Source organism: Armigeres subalbatus, chromosome 2 (genome assembly GCF_024139115.2).
Source record: "Armigeres subalbatus isolate Guangzhou_Male chromosome 2, GZ_Asu_2, whole genome shotgun sequence".
Lineage (NCBI taxonomy): Eukaryota > Metazoa > Arthropoda > Insecta > Diptera > Culicidae > Armigeres > Armigeres subalbatus.
The window spans coordinates 322,493,078-322,511,631 of NC_085140.1; the positions used below are offsets into that span (position 1 = coordinate 322,493,078).

General features: G+C 40.3%; 1 protein-coding gene across 1 annotated transcript in view; it reads right to left on the reverse strand.

Annotated features, from left to right (window-relative positions):
- Positions 1 to 14,227, reverse strand: part of LOC134212679 (guanine nucleotide-binding protein subunit gamma-e) — a 128,400-nt gene extending 114,173 nt beyond the window's left edge. Inside the window, exon 1 of the mRNA XM_062690733.1 lies at positions 13,665 to 14,227. The gene's annotated coding sequence lies outside the window, so the exon portion shown is untranslated. The remainder of the gene's footprint in view (positions 1 to 13,664) is intronic.
- Positions 14,228 to 18,554: the final 4,327 nt, after the last annotated feature.

Genomic DNA, 18,554 nt, shown 5'->3' on the forward strand with positions numbered 1-18,554 from the left:
CGAGGTGCGCAGCGGGCAAGGTGGATCGATCAGGTGGAAGATGACTTGCGGACCCTCCGTAGACTGCGTGGTTGGCGACGTGTAGCCATGGACCGAGCCGAATGGAGAAGACTCTTATATACCGCACAGGCCACTTCGGCCTTAGTCTGAATAAATAATAATAATAATACATTTTTACTCTGTCACTGAGTAGGTGAAAGTTAGCGTGCTGTATCTCGAGAAATATCCATCTTCGGTAGAAATTGTCGTCGAACGAATACTCACAGACAAACATACATAAATCTTCATATAAACAGTTCGAAAATTTATCGCCATTCCTTTTACAGACAACACTCCTGCCATCTAATAGAATACTAAGTTGAAAAGCAGGCCAAGTTCAATTTGGAATGTAGAGTCATCGAAGAAGAATCGATTTTAATACAGGTTGCGACTCTTTAATCATGTGCAGTGCAACATACATCCTGAAATAGCCTGTGCTATCTTTCGCACCATGAACAGCAATGTTGCATGTTGACTAGTTGCGCAATTAGCTCCAGAAACTAAGAAATAGATTAAATTGGATTACTAAATATTGGAACAATTATCTAGGATGCGGTTTTCGTTGAGTGTAAGCTTTGGAGTATTGCTTTTATTAATGTGGATTTTCTACCATGGGTAAGCGCCTGTATAATGAAAAATTGACTCTCCCTATACTAATTCCCTTGAAAACTTATTTTGAAAATAAGAGATTAGCACCGATAAAACTAAAGAACAGAATACAAAGGCAGAATTTTAGGATCTATGTTTAACCATTCTCTTAAAGTCACTCCTGACAGAATCCAAGTTTCAAAGTGCTCGCGTTTTCGGGGGCACACCACTCGATACGGATGCGGCGGACAACTGTCATTTTTATTGATTCAGCTTTGCTGCGTCGCACCATGCGTGAAAAAATAAAAATGACAATTGTGCGTTGCTTGGAAACTTGGATTCTGTCAGGAGTGACCTTAAACCTGCTTTATGGTTTAATCCGCATAAACCTGAAGAAATTGACTTTTAGACATCAGCTTTGTTGTTGCTAAATAGCTACAATTTTCATATCCGACCATTTCACTCCATTGCATTGCCTTCAACCCTGACCCACCCACACCAATTACAATCCACTAGTTTGCGACGCACGTGGTTCCACATCTGTCTCCGGAGTGATAACAAAACCCCAACACAGCCGCGAAACCGCACTCACGCTAGACAGATATCGGGCAGTTTTGTTCCCTCCCGAGCCCCCATATCCCACCCACACCAAAGCTTTCCCACCGCCACCGCCGAGTAAGCACGCTCGGTCGGTGCTCTTCGACGTAGTCGCTCATTAGCACCTCGCTACTCAGCTCCACTGGGTAGCCATCTCCCGGTTGATGCGGGCGCGCTTGAATCTATTGAACACCGAAACGACCGTGTTGGGATCGCTCCCATCATCATGAGAACGCGATTAGCATCGCGTTTAGTTATAAGCGTTAGTGGCTGCCACTTTTCTCTTGTTATGAAGGTGTAACCACAGACAAAACACTCCAAAGTATTATTTCGTACACTTATTTGTCATTAGTGCAGTGGTTGTACAAGTAATCACTCATGGAGTTGCTGCGTGTTTTGTTCGAATGTCATGTTTACTAAATAGGTACCAAAGTTAAGAACAAATATCGTTACTGTATTCGGGACGATTTAAACGATAAACACCTCAAGTGTTATGTCAGCTTTTCTGTGGCACTATACTATTCGATAATATAGTTGTTGTTGTTCCTTTACCTTACCGCTGAAACAGTTGTTTAAGTGCGAGCACCGCTTCCATTGAATTGCCAATCAAGAATCGTCCGACAAGCAGATAATAGCCATGGGCAGATCAGAAGTTGAAGGTAGGTAGATGCATTGAGCGATACAGTGGGGATTGACTTTGGGATGAGCCAAAGTGCTTCGCATACGGATGCAAATTAAACGATAGCTAAACGAAAGCTGCTCGAGTAGAGGAAATTATGGAAATAATATCGCATCATGAGATGGGTCTCCAAACCCAATAGAAAACATCATTTTTGCCAATTTCCATTAACTGTCAACAACTTCTACTTTATTGATTATATTGGTTGTCATGAAACGAGTTCGTACTATCCCATTCAATTCCACCACTTGCACTTGATTGTAACTTTAACAGATACGTATTGACAACTGTTGACATACTGTTGAGGTTGAAATGCGAAATTGAAATTACTATCAAGTGTTGGAATTTTAATGGGATAGTACGAACTCGCATTTTGACATGTGAAGACATTCCACAAAAAGCTCAAAATTATTTTCTTATTATTAAATTGACTAGAATGTGCTTGAAAAGCTTGAGTGCAAGATCATTTTAAATACCTCATACTTAACTTAGGCATTGGAAACAATCTTACAGTAGAAAACGAATTAAGCATTTCTGTCAAAGTTAAAAATGTGCAATCTCTCAGAATTCAATATAGACCACCACAATGACTGGCGTTTCGTTTCGGAGGTCACCCAATTGGATTAATCTTGATAGTAAACGCGAAGCTCATGTTTGCTCAAATAAAAAATGACAAAAATGTTTATTGCCTAATCGTTGGGGATGGAGATTTGCGAGGCATACATATTACGATAAGTTAAGATGTTTCCCACAGTTTGCTTCAAATAGAACATATAAAAATGTCGTAATAAACCAAATGATTTTTATTTTCAAAGAATTATTTCATTTAAGAGCGTTCATGGCCTATACATTTGATTAACAATAAAAAGTCTGATGAAATAGATTTGAAATTTAATGATCGAATAACTTAAAGAGCAGATAGTTCCTTGGTATAAATATATATATAGTACCTTACATTAATATAATTCTTCTATATTTACTCGTTCACACAATAGAACATACAAGCTACTGTCGAAAGATAACAGCACTTACTTCTCAATGACAACCGTACATCAGCAGGTTCATTCAACGGAAATGCTTCCGCTCTGCGGTAGACTCAACACAAATGCAATGTTTGCTTCCATCGCCCAGAGGCAACGACTGAAAGTCAAGTTCGGAGTGACATTCCAATATATGGGAACTCCATTTTAATCATTTCTCTGTCAATGGGTGCTCCAGTTTTTTGTTATATTCGGTTTGAAACAATCAGGATATACAGAGCATTTTTCTGACATTTTGAAAAATAGTTTAGCATTGATACGGCAGATAGGGCAAACTCATACAAACAGGCGTACTAAGACACTTTCTTTCTTTTTTCGACCTTATAAGATGGTTCTAATGGTTCTAATTTCTAACAAGAAAATGTTGTTAACAAATATTGAACTTTTCCATCATTTCGCGACTAACTTTTGAAAAAAGCCTAGTATTTTGACTTCTTAGGAAAAAAAATATAATTAAACCCGAACGGCCTTTATCATTGATGAAAAAATGACAAATTAACAAATAGAGAAGAACGTACTATGAAACTCACAATAATCGACCTAATGGTGATTGTGAGAGAGGTCCAAATAGCACTTCAAGGAGGTAGATTCTCTTATTACCATCAGTTTAATTTTATTTGAATTCATTTAAGTACATTGTAGCAATATTCGTAAAAACGTTATCTCTTTCGATTTTGAAAAAAACAGCAATGAGTAATGTTTTGAACATAACCGCGAGTAGACGTAGGACTTATATAAACGTAATGTATTTACATTCAACTTTTGAATCTCTGGGGTTTGATAATAGGTATTCATTTCGGAAACAACAAGCTGTGTAAAATTATTGGCAATTTGTGTATTCAAAACTTCAGGAAATAAAACTAATAAATAAAAACGAGCAATGAGTAATGTTTTCAACATAACCGCGAGTAGACGTAGGACTTGTATAAACGTAACGTATTTACATTTAACTTCTTACCACAGACAAACAGACATAACACTCGTTAAAATACCATCGCTCACTGATTTACTGGTCAATTCAAATAATCATTAGTTGGCTAATCGATCACTCGTGGCGCGCTCATCGGATTTACTCTAGTTTGACGTTTGCTCACTACCGCCATCTGGTTCGTGATTTGCCCAAATATCTGAAATCAACAGATGCCGTTAGTGTTTGAACGACGATGAATATGATGAGTGAATATTCAATTTGTTATGTTTGTTTGTCTGTGTTCTTACTTTTGCATCTATGGAGTTTGATTATAGGTATTGATATTGGAAACAACAACTTCCATGCTGTGTAGAATTATTAGCAATTTGTTTATTCAAAACCTCTGGAAATAAATCTAATAATTAAATACATAATTAGAATTGCTTTGTTTCTATTAAGCCGTTATTTACTCAAGCAAATGTAGGTCATTTATATATATTTCTTTTATTAATGATAGTATTTGAAGTTCAAAAATTTTATTTATAAAATTTTCAGACTTGGGCAAAATGTGCTATTTTAGGGGAACTGTCCCGTTTTCCAAACAAAGAAATACAGCACCAATTTCGTTGCTTCTTTTTGCTAACATGCGTGCTTACTGCTGAAAAATTCACAACAATAAGAAACAAGTCAAGAAGCAGTAACCCTACTAAAATAGAGGAGGTAATGGTAATACGTCAACGAAAAATTATTCAATGTTTCGGAATCAAAACGTTTAATAAGTCTACGTCAAGTTTAATAATACAATTTCTCAGAAAATGCAAAACAAAGAATAAGATAAAGTTTATTTAAATATTCTATTGGAAATTATTTTTTGTGAACTTTTTTAAAACATTTACAAGTAATACAGCGAAATTTTCTAATCTAAAATGGAAAATGAAAGTAATTATTTTAATCAAATTTTTATTTTCATCAGTGTAGTTGATTTTGTTTGCTGGGGAATCAGAACTGTTATAGTATTACCATGTTAATGTACGTATCGTTTAGTACCAAGCACAACTTAACAAATGGTCAGTCATATGACATGACTCGTACCCATCCCGGGATCATGTGAATTATGAAACCAATCACCTGAATGAGCAGACCAAATCTCTCTAATTTTATTCTTCTTCATCCACCACCGCTGCTCTTGCTGCGATACGATACGATTGGCGATTGCATCCATCGCAACCGACACCACTGCATCCGACCATCATCAAGCACAGAATGACAAAAAAAAATGCGCCCACTTCTTTCATGCATATTCGCAGACCCACCGGCAGTTCTACCGCTGGTGACTGCAAATATACTTTTTTACCAATATAGTCCACTCTGACTGATTTCGAAAGACAACACAGTAGCGCCGCGGTGTCACAAAAGGCAAGCAATGTAGTGAGAAGACATAACGAGGGGTGTTCAAACGTGTGATGCAATATGCAGTATGAAATTTTTACAAATAATGCGTTAGAAATCATCTAATGATTCCATTTGAATATCTGAGTTTGAAAATAAAATTTTGAAAAATGTAATTCAAATTGGTAAAAATTGTTACTGTAATTTTTCCAATAATTACACCCCTTGGCTAACGTTTTCAGACGTTAGTTGCCTTTTGTGGCGCAAGATGGTGTGATTGTTCTGTCCGTTGCCTAATGTATGGGGATTCTCGAAGTGGACTATATTGTTAATCTACTATATTTGGTGACTGCATGATGTCGCTGTGTAGGTAAACACAGCGAACGTACGAACGAAACGAAAAAATGCGCGATCAAAACGCACATCAGTACGCACTGCTGTCACAAATTGTAATGACTCGCACACGGCAGGCACTGCTTATTTTATACACAAAAAAAATCTTCAGATAGATCCGAAGGCCCGTGATATACCGCATTCTGATGTCCGTGTTAGAAACGCACGGGATTGGTTACATATGAAATTTTTACTGGATTTGACAAGAATTGAGATTTTCAATAGCTTATCGTTAATAATCTTAAGTTTCAATGAAATAGGCAAATTGCTGGAGAGTGTCCGAGTCGATTGATATATAAAGCTTAAAAATCCATCGAAAGATAAAGGCGCTAGTAACGTTCAAAATCTTCCCTTCCAGCGTAACGCTCTCGATTTCCAAAAATCTAAATGACACCCAGTATAGTAAAGAAAGACGTAAGTCCTACGTCAAAACATAATCAGATATCAGAATAGCCGTGAACTCCGAGCGATGCGATGGGCGATCGCATCAATCGCAACCGACACCACTGCATCCGAACATCTACAAGCATAGAATGACAAAAAATATGTCTACTTCTTTTATGCATATTCTCATGCTGGCGACTGCATGCTGTGTACGTAAACACAGCGAACGAACGAGAAAACATAATACTGACAGACCCACCGACCGACAGGGCAGCTCTCCCGCTGGCGACTTTACGCAAACACAGCGAAAGAAACAAAAAATGCACGAGCAAAAAGCACGTCAGTACGCGCTGCTGTCACACACCGAAATGACTCACACATGGCAGACACAGCTTCTTTTATACCCAAAGAAAATATTGCGGTGGACCTGAAGGCCCATGGGATACTGCATTCTGATGTCCGTGTTAGGAATGCACGGAATTGGTTATATATGAAATTGTTATTGGCTATGACAAGAACTGAAAATTTCAATAGCTAATCGTTCATAATCTAAAGTTTCAATGAAATTGACAAATTTCTGGAGAGTGTCCGAGTCGATTGATATATAAATCTTCAAAATCCATCGACAGATAAAGGCACTAGTAACGTTCGAAATCTTCCCTTCCAGCGTAACGCTCTTGATTTCCAAAAATCTAAATGATACCCAGTATAGTAAAGAAAGACGTAAGTCCTACGTCAAAAATCCAAGGTGGGACCCTTGGAAAAAAGGCACAGTTTTGTCAATTATTCCGGAACTCATTATTCAATTTTTGTTCCAAAGTGAGCTCGATGATGTTAAAGAGTAAATTATTAATAATTCTATATACAATTGTGAACACCTTTTTTGTTGATGGAGAATCGCGAGTAAGTTTTGAATAGGGCAGAAAACATCGTTTTTTTATTTAAACAAAATGTAATATCTCGAAAACGGTTATATCTAGTAAGTTTATCCCCTGCACTTATTTTGTTCAAAACAGACCAAGGAATCATAATGTGCCATTGAACACATGTGTTCACTTGGCAACCATGAGCAATAATTTAAAAAAAACATCATATAAAATGGCTTCAGAAACTTTTTGAGTATAAGCATGATCATTATGAATACATATTCCTACATGACCACAAAGCAGCATCCATGATGCTGCATATTATTACTATATTTCATCAAGCATTTATTTAATCTACGCGGTGTTTTAGTAGAAATTTTCCGTCACACATTCTATTTCACCACACTTAGGTTCAAAGAACAGGGGGCAACAGGGACTATGTCCAAGGGCCTGACGACCCCTCCCCTAGGTATCTGTGAGTCAGGGGGCCTGCCAGGTAGTGGTGGGGTTTGGCAGTGGGCTCTGCCAAATCTCTATAAAAAGCTGCATGAGTCCGTAAGCAGGCCCTATCAAAGCGACCGTGTGCCGCTCAAAGCACGCAATAGCCCAGGGAGTGCCAATGGGCACATCAGGATTAACGCCAGTGATATCCTGATTATGGCATACTGGCTGCATGTCTACTGGCTTTGTCTTTGGATATTGTAATACTGTGAAGCGAGGGCTGGTAGTCGGGTCATTCTATTCTCTTAGTAAGGCCGGGTGACACTGACCTGAAACGGCGAATGGGCTAATGGCCAGGCTGTCATCCGTCCCGTAAAACCGTGGCGGGCCTTATAGCACGCGGTACAATTCTGCCACCAGTCTGACAAACTGCGTGGGAGTAGGCTCAGATGCACATTCCTGACTTGCGCTGATCTGGCTCTGAACACGCAAGTGTCAACCCTCGCATGGCCTCCCTGCATGCCGCAAGGTATGTATAGATAACCATGGGATCACAATAGGCGACTACTCCAGCAGGATTCTACAGCAGCCGTAAGGGGGACCCAATAGCAATGATTTTTTCAACCTACAAAAATACCGTTGAGGATGTTGATGGCGGGTTTTGGCGAAAAGGAGAATCCTTTAACCAGACGAAGTGGCCTTAATAGGTCACCCCAAATATCGCCGGGGGAAGGCGACGGGGAGGCTCGTGGTGGGTCTGAGGATGTGCCGGTTGAGGTAAAAATGGACGGCCCTACTCTAACCCGGGTCCCAAGTCCAAGTCGTTGATGACCAGCCACGAGGAAGGCGGCGGCCAGAAAATGGAGGTGATCACGGACATTACGGACGTGATTATGTCTTTTCTGGACAACCGTTGCAGATATAGTAGGGACTTCAAACAGGCCGTACTAACCCTCTGCTCGGTGGTGGTAGAGGCGGAGAGAAGTCGGAGTGGAGGTCCCTACTAGAGGCCAGTAAGGAAGCAGAACGGAAGATTCGCCTTCTTACTGAGGAAAAGGAGTTGGCGATAAGTCAGGCGGCGAAGGTCAGTGAGGAGGCTGAATCAAAGATTCGTAGCCTCACTGATGAGAAGCGGTTGGCCGAGAGCCATACCGCAGAACTTCAAAAACGCATGGCCGTTAGCGGAGCAACTCCGAAGCTTAGTAAGGTCGTGCAGGCCGACCTGAATGAAGCTAAATCGAAACCAGTTCCTCCACCAAGGAAGGAAACTGTATCACGCCGTGAGAGGGTCGTGCAAATTGCCGATCCTAAGGAACAGAGGAAGTCAGTGCCTCCACCTAGGAGGGCAACTGAAGTTCGCCGGAACGATGAACAACCCTGGACTGTGGTTGTAAATCCAAAGAAGACGAAGCGACGAGCGAAAGAAGCCGCAGGCAAGGAGGCAGGTGGAACGCAGCTTACATCTGCTAAGAAGGGTAGAGCCCGTGTTGCAAAGGGTGCGCCTTCCAATGGGAACGGTAAGTGGAAAGACAGAGGCGAAGCGATCATTGTCAAGTCTGATGATAAAAGCTATGCCGATGTCTTGAAGGCCATGAGGAGCGATGATAAGCTTACTGGCCTAGGAGGCGACGTCAACTGCATCCATCGAACGCAGAAAGGCGAGATAATTCTCGTCATAAAGCGGGATGCTGCTCAGAAGAGTGCTGAGTATAAAAAGTTGACAGAGGAGGTACTGGGTGATGGGGTTCAAGTGAGAGCCCTATGCCCAGTATCAGTCATCCAGTGCCGCGGCCTGGATGAAATAACCGAAGCTGCGGACCTGGTGGACGCGCTGAGAGATCAGTCCAACGTCCAACTCCAGGAATCCGAGATTCGGTTATGTAATAGCTTTGCTGGGATGCAGGTTGCCACATTCCAAGTGCCTCTGGCTGATGCCAAGAAGGTACTAGATAAGGCCAAGCTGAAGGTGGGCTGGTCGGTATGCTCGTTGAGCATAAACCAGCCACCTCAGTCCTGCTATAGGTGCCTCGGCTACGGTCATAAATCCTTTGACTGTCGGGGTCCCGATCGTAGTAAGCTATGCCGCAGGTGTGGAGCTGAAGGCCACAAAGCTCGCACCTGTCAGGCCGCACCGAGGTGTCTGATCTGTCCCCCTAATACAGACAACAGACACCTCACCAGTGCACAGGCCTGTCCGGCCTCTAGAAGGGTCCAGACATGCAAGTAACACAGCTAAACTTAAACCACTGCGAGGCAGCGCAAGCGCTGCTACAACAGTCGGTTACTGAGTGTAAAGCTGATGTTGCCTTGCTGTCCGACCCATATCGCATCCCTGCTGGAAACGGCAGTTGGGTTGCTGACAAGTCCGGATCGGTGGCAATCTGGACTTGCGGGCGGTTCCCCATTTAGGAGATAATATCATCTCCTAACGATGAGGGTTTCGTTATAGCAAAGGTAAACGGAGTTTACTTTTGTAACTGTTACTATCCTCCTAGATGGAGTATAGGGCAGTATACTAGCGTAGTGGACACTCTTGCGGTCAAACTAACTGGTCTGAAACCGTTAGTAGTAGCAGGGGACTTCAACGCGTGGGCGGTGGACTGGGGATCCCGGTTCACCAACGCTAGAGGTCATATTCTGCTAGAGTCTCTAGCGGGACTTAATGTAGTCCTGCTGAATGAAGGCCAAGTGTCAACATTCAGAGGACCGAACGGTGAATCATGCATCGACGTGACCTTCTGCAGCGCGGGATGGACGTTGAATCTGGATTGGAGAGTACATGAAGGGTATACAGCTAGTGACCATCAAGAACTTCGTTTTATGGTTAGCTATACCCCCACTGGATCTAGAGCTACGAGAAAGGTCAGACCCTAGCAGCACACATATCTCACATAGGTTACTGCATCTCATATGTGACCAGATTTGGTCACAATCAAGTTGCTACAACCATTTTCGTCTAACTTGTGCTGCTCGGGGAGGTGCTGACCAAGGATGGCGCACCTCACAGTTCGATCGAGAACTGCTGATTGAATCACTACAGTGGGAAGATCGGACCTTGAACCTTAATGGTGACGAGTTGACCGATGTCTTGACACGAGCTTGCGACATGGCTATGCCAAGGAAGTGTAAGCCATATGGGAACCGCAAACCAGCGTACTGGTGGACTGACGCGATAGCTGAACTTCGTAGATCTTGCCTTAAAGCCAAAAGAAGACTACGACGTGCAAGAAACGAAGTTGATCGACTTGATAGACGCCGGACATTCCAGACAGCAAGCAGAGCTCTAAACTACGAAATAAAGTGTAGTAAAAGAGCATGCTTTGAAAGGCTGTGCAGTATGGCAAACAACACTCCATGTAAGCATCCCCTACAGGATAGTGATGGCTAAAACAAATAGCACACCTCCTGAGAGATCTCCGGAGATGTTAGCTAGGATCGTTGAAGGGCTGTTCCCGAAGCATGATTCACCAGACTGGCCTGATACACCGTATGGGTCGGTTGACGTGGTCCCGTTAGTGACTATCGAAGAGCTTATCGAAACCGCAAGAGATTTTAAGCTCAATAAGGCGCCGGGTCCGGATGGTATTCCGAACCTGGCCCTTAAACACGCGATTCTTGCCGCCCCAGACATGTTCAGGAGCTGCCTCCAACGTTGTCTGGATGAAGGAAACTTTCCAGATCGTTGGAAACGACAGAAATTGGTGCTATTGCCCAAGCCTGGGAAATCCCCGGGAGAACCTTCGGCATACAGACCGATTTGCCTCCTCGACAGAGCTGGTAAGCTGCTTGAGAGGGTTATTCTGAACAGATTGTCGACCTATACCGAGCGTACTGGTGGGCTATCAAACAACCAGTATGGCTTCCGTAAAGGTCGTTGCACCGTCGAAGCAATTCGATCGGTAACAGATACGGCCAAGATAACGAGAGGTTTGAACAGGCGAGGTATTAGGTACTGCGCATTGATTACACTTGATGTAAAAAATGTGTTTAACAATGCTAACTGGGTAGCTATTGCTGACTCCCTGCACCGATTGAGAGTTCCGGATTACCTGTGCAGGACACTGAAAAGTTATTTTCAGAATAGGGTGCTGATATACGACACGGATGCTGGTCAAAAGTCGATCGTAGTGTCTGCGGGTGTTCCACAGGGGTCGATCCTCGGACCGGTTCTGTGGAATATTATGTACGACGGAGTATTACGCTTAAGTCTTCCGGCCGGTGTGAAAATAGAAGGCTTCGCGGATGACGTAATGCTAGAGGTAACAGGAGACACTCTCGACGAAGTCGAACTGAAGGCTTCATACGCGATTGGCAGAGTGGAGGAATGGCTCAACTCGAGGCGGTTGTCCCTTGCACACCACAAGACGGAAGTCGTGGTGGTGCATAACCGTCATGGGTTGCAGCAAGCGACGATAAGAGTAGGGACCTGCACAGTTAACTCCGTGAGGTCTCTTAAGCATCTGGGCGTGATGATCGACGATAAGCTCAATTTTACGAGCCACGTCGATTATGCATGTCAGCGGGCTTCATTGGCGATAAAATCTTTATCACGAATGATGTCCAACAGATCGGCGGTGCATAGTCAAGTGCGTAGGTTGATAGCGGGCGTAGCATTGTCTATCATCCGCTATGGCGTACCGGCATGGGCCGTAGCATTAAAGGCCGAGTACAATGTAAAGAAACTGAACAGAGTACACCAGCTGATGTGCCTACGTGTCGCGAGCGCATATCGCCCCATATCATATGAGGCGGTGTGCGTTAAAGCTAGGATGATGCCGATAGACATACTCCTAGAGGAAGATGTGGAGTGCTACAACGAAAGGGACTCGGTGCAAGTGCGACGTGTCAAGAGAGCAGCCTCGCTGCTCAAATGGCAAAGAGCATGGGACACTGCAGAAATTTACTGATTTTTTTTTTAATTTAGAGAAGGTTCGAATAAAAATTTACTTCTAAAATTTTGTCTCTGGAGGGGGGTTGACTCTGATATTATAACACTTAGTTTTAAAAATGAAACATTCAAGTTGTTATTCCCTCTTCATACCGATACGAAAAAAAAGGCCGTTACTTAAACTTTTTTTTGGATCTCTGCGAAAAAAACGAATATTATCCACGAAACCACAAAGCATCCATAGGAAAACAGACCTTTATTATTTATTATTAATTAACCTTTATTATTATCGCAAACCGCCACATGTAGGAATTTTTAACAAGCAATTCTGCTTGAATGTGCTCTGTTTAACATTGTCAATGCTTGTATAATTTAAAAATCAGTTCTGGTAATTGTGATCGTAATGTTATTTTGAATAGAAAAATTTATCTACCTCCTTAAGTTTAATTGCATTACATGCACGTATACACTTCGAGCCCTCCTTAGCCGTGCGGTAAGACGCGCGGCTACAAAGCAAGACCATGCTAAGGGTGGCTGGGTTCGATTCTTGGTGCCGGTGTAGGCAATTTTCGGATTGGAAATCGACTTTCCTGGGCATAAAAGTACTATCGTGTTAGCCTCAGGATATACGAATGCAAAAATGGTAACTTGGCTTAGAAACCTCGCAGTGAATAACTGTGGAAGTTGTGAAAGTGCTTAATGAACACTAAGCTGCGAGGCGACTCTGTCCCTGTGTGGGGTTGTAATGCCAATAAGAAGAAGAAGAACATACTCGTATACAAATGCACATACCATTGCAAGCACATGCATGCTGATTATTTATGTTTTGTTTTGAAATTTGAATTTCTGATCAATGAAAATAAATTGATTAGAAAAAACAACAACGACTGGTCTATAAAATTGTCATATTGCCATGCATTCTATGTGTTTACCATAGTGAGGTGACGTTCTTCACATCGAGCATTAGAAAATCTTGTATCTATGAAATACCTAATATATCGGCAATTTATTGCAATTTCACATAAATATCTTAAGCGTAATGCTTTCTTGCATAGCCACAAGCGGCTTTATACAAGCATTCAAACTTGATGATTAAAACTTTAGTACGTACCTACGATTTTACCAACACTGTTTCCCACAATGCTATGTTAATGCATTATCTTATTTTAACATTTTCTTATATGTGTGTCAAGGTACCACCACATCCATTTAACAATCCGTATGTAGGTTCAAATTAATTATCTAAATATTTGACAATCATTAATGAATACAACTAAGACCCTCCTCAGCAGTGATTTATTCAATCAAACTTTTGATCTTATTTGATTATTTGACACACAAAGCTCATTACAAGATTTACAAAAAAAAAGTATCCAAAACCGTAAGCCACACTGTTTCGCCAGAAAGCATGAGAAATGTATCACCGATAAATGTTTACTCACATACACACCTTATTTTTCAATGATATCTGGTTTCCACTTTTGAAATGCAAACAATGATCACTTTATCAATTGGCACAACTACCCGCTCAACGGTGGAGCCTCTATCACTGCCTGTTGATATTGCTTTGTGTTGTTGTTGTTGTTGTATCGTACGTTGGATGCCTTCGACTGCTACACTGGCTGGCTGTTATCGCGATGAGTAACCGATGATATCCCTTATCAGAGCGCGCAACGTTGATGACACGATTCAAGTCGAATTCAAACAAGTGAACCTCTTCAACGCCTGGGAACTCTTGAAAAACTGATCCACCATCAATCACACTATCGGTGTCAATCACAACACCCGAAACCGAATATTTGTGTATATCCCCGCCACCGGAATCCAACTTCCGTGCCGTAACTATTAGCACCTCTTAGATTTCCGTCTGCCACCAGACACGGCCACAGCACGACGTTTCTTCGCTGGGAGAACTGTTCGCGGTGAGCAACGTTTAGCGACTAATTGGGCTGGCCACTTCGAACGGTTTTTTCGCCGTGCACTCCGCTATCGATGATATGCTGGCGCGACTAACGCTTCTCGCTGTGGCAGCCAGCGCAGCGACAACGGCGGCGTGGCGTTCTGTGCTGGAGGAGTTATAGTTTTGGTGCCGTTTGCTGGCTTACAGGTAAGCGACATAGATATGTAGGCCTGTACTTTATCCAAGGGCCCAAATGTGTGTCGATATTCCGGCGGGAGTGACATATCGGTACATGTCTATCGACCGCAGCAGCAGTGTGGGGACTTCAACATGAGAGAAGCACTTCCCGGCATGGTTGTATGGTTATTCATAACGTTGCAATATTCACCGGCTGGTTGATCGGGGTGGGTGGCTATTGCTATAGAATGAGAGACCATTCGGTAAATGCATCATCAATAGGACGGTGTCGGTGAATGGAGAGGGGAAGTCTCTTCCAGCTGATTCGCGACTGACAGTTGTACTTTGCCTGGGGAAAACAACAGGGATGAATTGATTGCAAACAGTAAATGCGGGTGAAAAAATTTAAAAAAACGTCCAACTATAAGTTAGAAGCTAAATGCTTGAGAAGCCTATTTTACTTCCGTAATGCGGTATCTAAAAGGTACCTAAACGTTGCTTTGTTGACAAAGTCGAAGAAAACTTTGTGAAGTTATCATTGGGATTGGAACTGGTGCTCGCAGGGGAGAAGGTGTGTACGTTTAAGGACAATCTCCACAGAATCCAAAGTACTTGCCTTTTCAAGGGCACACCACTTAATATGGAAGCAACGCACAACTGTCATTTTTATTACTTCAGCCTTGCTGCGTCGCAATATACGTAAAATAATAAAAATGACAGTTGTGCATTGCTTCCATATTGAGTGATGTGCCCTTGAAAACGTTGCGTTGTGATCAACATGATCGAACCATGTAACCCATTTTTCACCATTACCAATAAAGTAATTTATTTTTTTGGTTTACATGCTTTGATGTATAAATATTGGGCGAAGTGACCCACGAAATCGATTATTTCCCTGAAATTTAATTATATACGCCAAAATTGTCCAAAGAACTAAACAACTGATTTTCTTACATTTTGGATTAAAAGATTCTTCCTTTTTTATAACATCATGTAGGGATTATTTCGGAAATTTTGTTGGTAGATTTTTTTCTGAAATTTATTAAAGAATGAAATAGGAAATCCTGAAGGAATTTTCGGAAGAATTTTTAACGGAAAGCTCATGAAGTAATTTCTAAATGATTCGTAATAGAGATCTGAAGTCTCTGAAGAGATTCCCGAAAGAATTTCTAAATAAATATCCGAAGGTGTTGAGGAGTTTCTTATTAAATTTTTGGAGGAATGTCCAAAGGTATTGCTAAATGAAGTTTTGAAAAAATTCCTGGATGAAGTTCTGAATAAATTTATAAATGAAATTTTGAAGGAATTCCAAAAATTTATTCCTAGAGTTTTTCTTGAGATTTCTTCAGGATTTAGTAGAACAATTTGTTTGACAAAACCTGAAATATTTGCTGATGCAATTGCTTGAAACAATTAGAAAGTGATCCTAATTACATTTCAGCGGAAATTCTTAAGGTTGTTTTCAAAGAAATTCATAAAAGGAGTTCTGCTGAAAAGTTTTGCGTTGAAATTCCAAACAAATTTCCAATGGAATTTACAAAAGAATTACCGAAGAAATTCCTAAAAGATTTTGTAAATTAATTCTCAAAGGAATCCCAAGAAAAAAATCAAAAGGAATTTTCGAGGCTATTTCGAAAGGTATTTCCGAAAAAAAATTATAAACAGTTGGAATTCCGGAAATACATTGGGGGATTACACTAGATATTCCTCATAATATTCCTTCGAAAATTCAAAGCATGGAATTATAAGAAAATTTCGAAAGTCATTCCGAAATTCCGTTACGAATTCTTCTCGGAACATGTTTTAAGAATTCTGCCAGTACTTTCTCAAGAAATCCCTTTGGTAACTCTAGGAAGAATTTCTTAGAGTTGATTCGAAATTTTCCTCAGGAATTTCTTCAAATTTCCAGAAATTCTTTCGAAAATTAGTATAGAAATTCCTTCGTTCATTCATCCGGATTTTATTAGCAACTCTTTCAGAAATATGTTTAGACCTTCGGAGATTCCTTTTGAAATTAATTTGGAACTTCCTTTGAGCATTCTTTCAGGAATCCTTTCAGAAAATCCTTCAAAACTTCTATCAGGAATCGTTCGGAAATTTCATTTAGAAATTCTTCTGAGAATTTCTGCAAAAAATCTTTAGTATTTTTTTGCCAAAACTCATTTAGGAAATCCTTTTAAATGACCTTTAAAAACTCCTCTGAAAATGCCTTAAGGATTTCATATTTCATATTTATTTTTTTTTTTTTGAAAGAATCCAAAAAAACTTCCGGAATAATTCCTGCAGGAATTTTGCAAGGAATATTGCATTGTTTTACTGAAGGAATTTCTGAATAAATTTACAAAGGCTTTTTGCAAGGTTGTACGAAAAAATCCCTGGAGGTCTATTCAAATGAGCTCCTGGGGAAATTTTATAAATTATTCCTGGAGGAGTTCTCGAAAAAATATCTGGACGATTTTCTGGAGAAATTTTAAAAGAATTTCAAAATGTATTTCAGGAGGAATTTTCGATTAAATTTTCGAAATAATTACCATAGAACAACCTGAATAAGTTTACGAGAAGAATTTCTTAACGAATTTCTGAAGGAATTGTTGAATCAATTTTTCGAATAAGTATCATAGGAATCCACGAAAAAAATTCAAATTGAATTTTCAAACAAATACTTATTGGAAATTACTTCAGAAACTTCTGCAAGAATTTCTTCAGGAATATCTGAAGGAATCCCCACGGGAGTTCCTGTGAAAATCCGGACATTAGTTAGATAAAACATTTTTATTCCGTATGGCTTCAATAAACGGACTTCCTGGAGGAAGTTTCTAAAAAATTTTTGGCGAAATTTACAAATGCCTTTCCAGATAATTTTCAAAAGGATTCTTTTTAATGAATTTCAAAGGAATTCTCGACGTAATTTTCTTAATTATCCCTGGAATAAATTTTTGGAGGAGTTCTCAAAAGAATTCCAAAATTTCTGAATCAATTTTTCGAACAAATTCCTAAAGGATTCTCCAAAGAAATTTATGAAGGATTTCTCCTAACGTAGTTTGGAGAGATATTCCTAAAACAATTCTATAGACTTTCCAAAAGGAATTCCTTTAGGTATTTTCGACAAAATTTTCAAAGGGGTTTTTTTTTAAAGAATTTTCAAAGGAAATTCCTAAAAGTTTTCTTGAAGTATTTTCCGGAGAAATTTTATTTTCTTGGAATTCCTTCTTTGAGTTTTCAAAAAAAATTCTGGATTTTTCTCCGAAATTATTTTCGGAGAATTTTCTGGGAAATTCCATTAGAATGTCTTGCTGGAAATTCCGGAGGGATTATTGGATAAATTTCCGAGGGAATAGAATTTCATATGGTATCTGAAGGAATTCCTGAAATAATTTTGGAAAAGTATTCTAGAATCATCATCAGGTATCAAATCCTGGAGGTATCTCCTAAAGAATTATTTAAGATATTAACGAAAAAAATGTCAGAGGTTAATTCCTAGGAATTCTTGAGAACATCCGAAGAATTCTGGTCAGTAGTAAAACCCGGAGATGACTCTTGAATTGCTTGCCAGAAAGCAACCCCAGCCCCCCCCCCCTTTATGGCACAATTACAGTCTATCTATTATCACTCAGGAATCGGAGTTTTTTTTTTTGGAAAATATTCCAAAAACACTTTTGTGACCTTTTCAATTGCAGACGATGAAATGCAAAACAAATAACGAAAAGACGCAGTGTCAAAATTGGAATATCGCATTTGCTCTCAAATCGGTTGTTCCAATCGATCACTATGTTTTTAATGGATAATAATTGCTCCACTACTATATAACCTGAATACCTTTAGTATAAAAATTTTGCTCACAGTTATCAAAGAGTACATTGTTAAATCTGTCAGTGAATTGGAATACATAAGAAATTTTCGCTCCGTGCAATGTAGAGAAAGTTGGTAATTGTAAAATTATCTTTCCCGAATACTAAAACATTACGAAGAATGTTTGACTGTCGATTGTAAATGAAGGAATGAAAGATGTGGGAAAAATGTTTTTAACCAAAGTTTAGTACAAAAAGTCTGCATTATCTGCATATTATGTACCAGTAAGGCCATACTGCAATGAACACTGAACAGCATAATACTGTTGTGTACATAATTGCTAACAAATCATTATGTTGTGTGATGATTGACGAGACCTATATAAAAGCTTAATTCAGTAAACAACCCTTCCGGGATTTAAGAGGTGTTTTGGGAGATCGCGATGTGATATATATGCAGGCCATCTATGCCTTC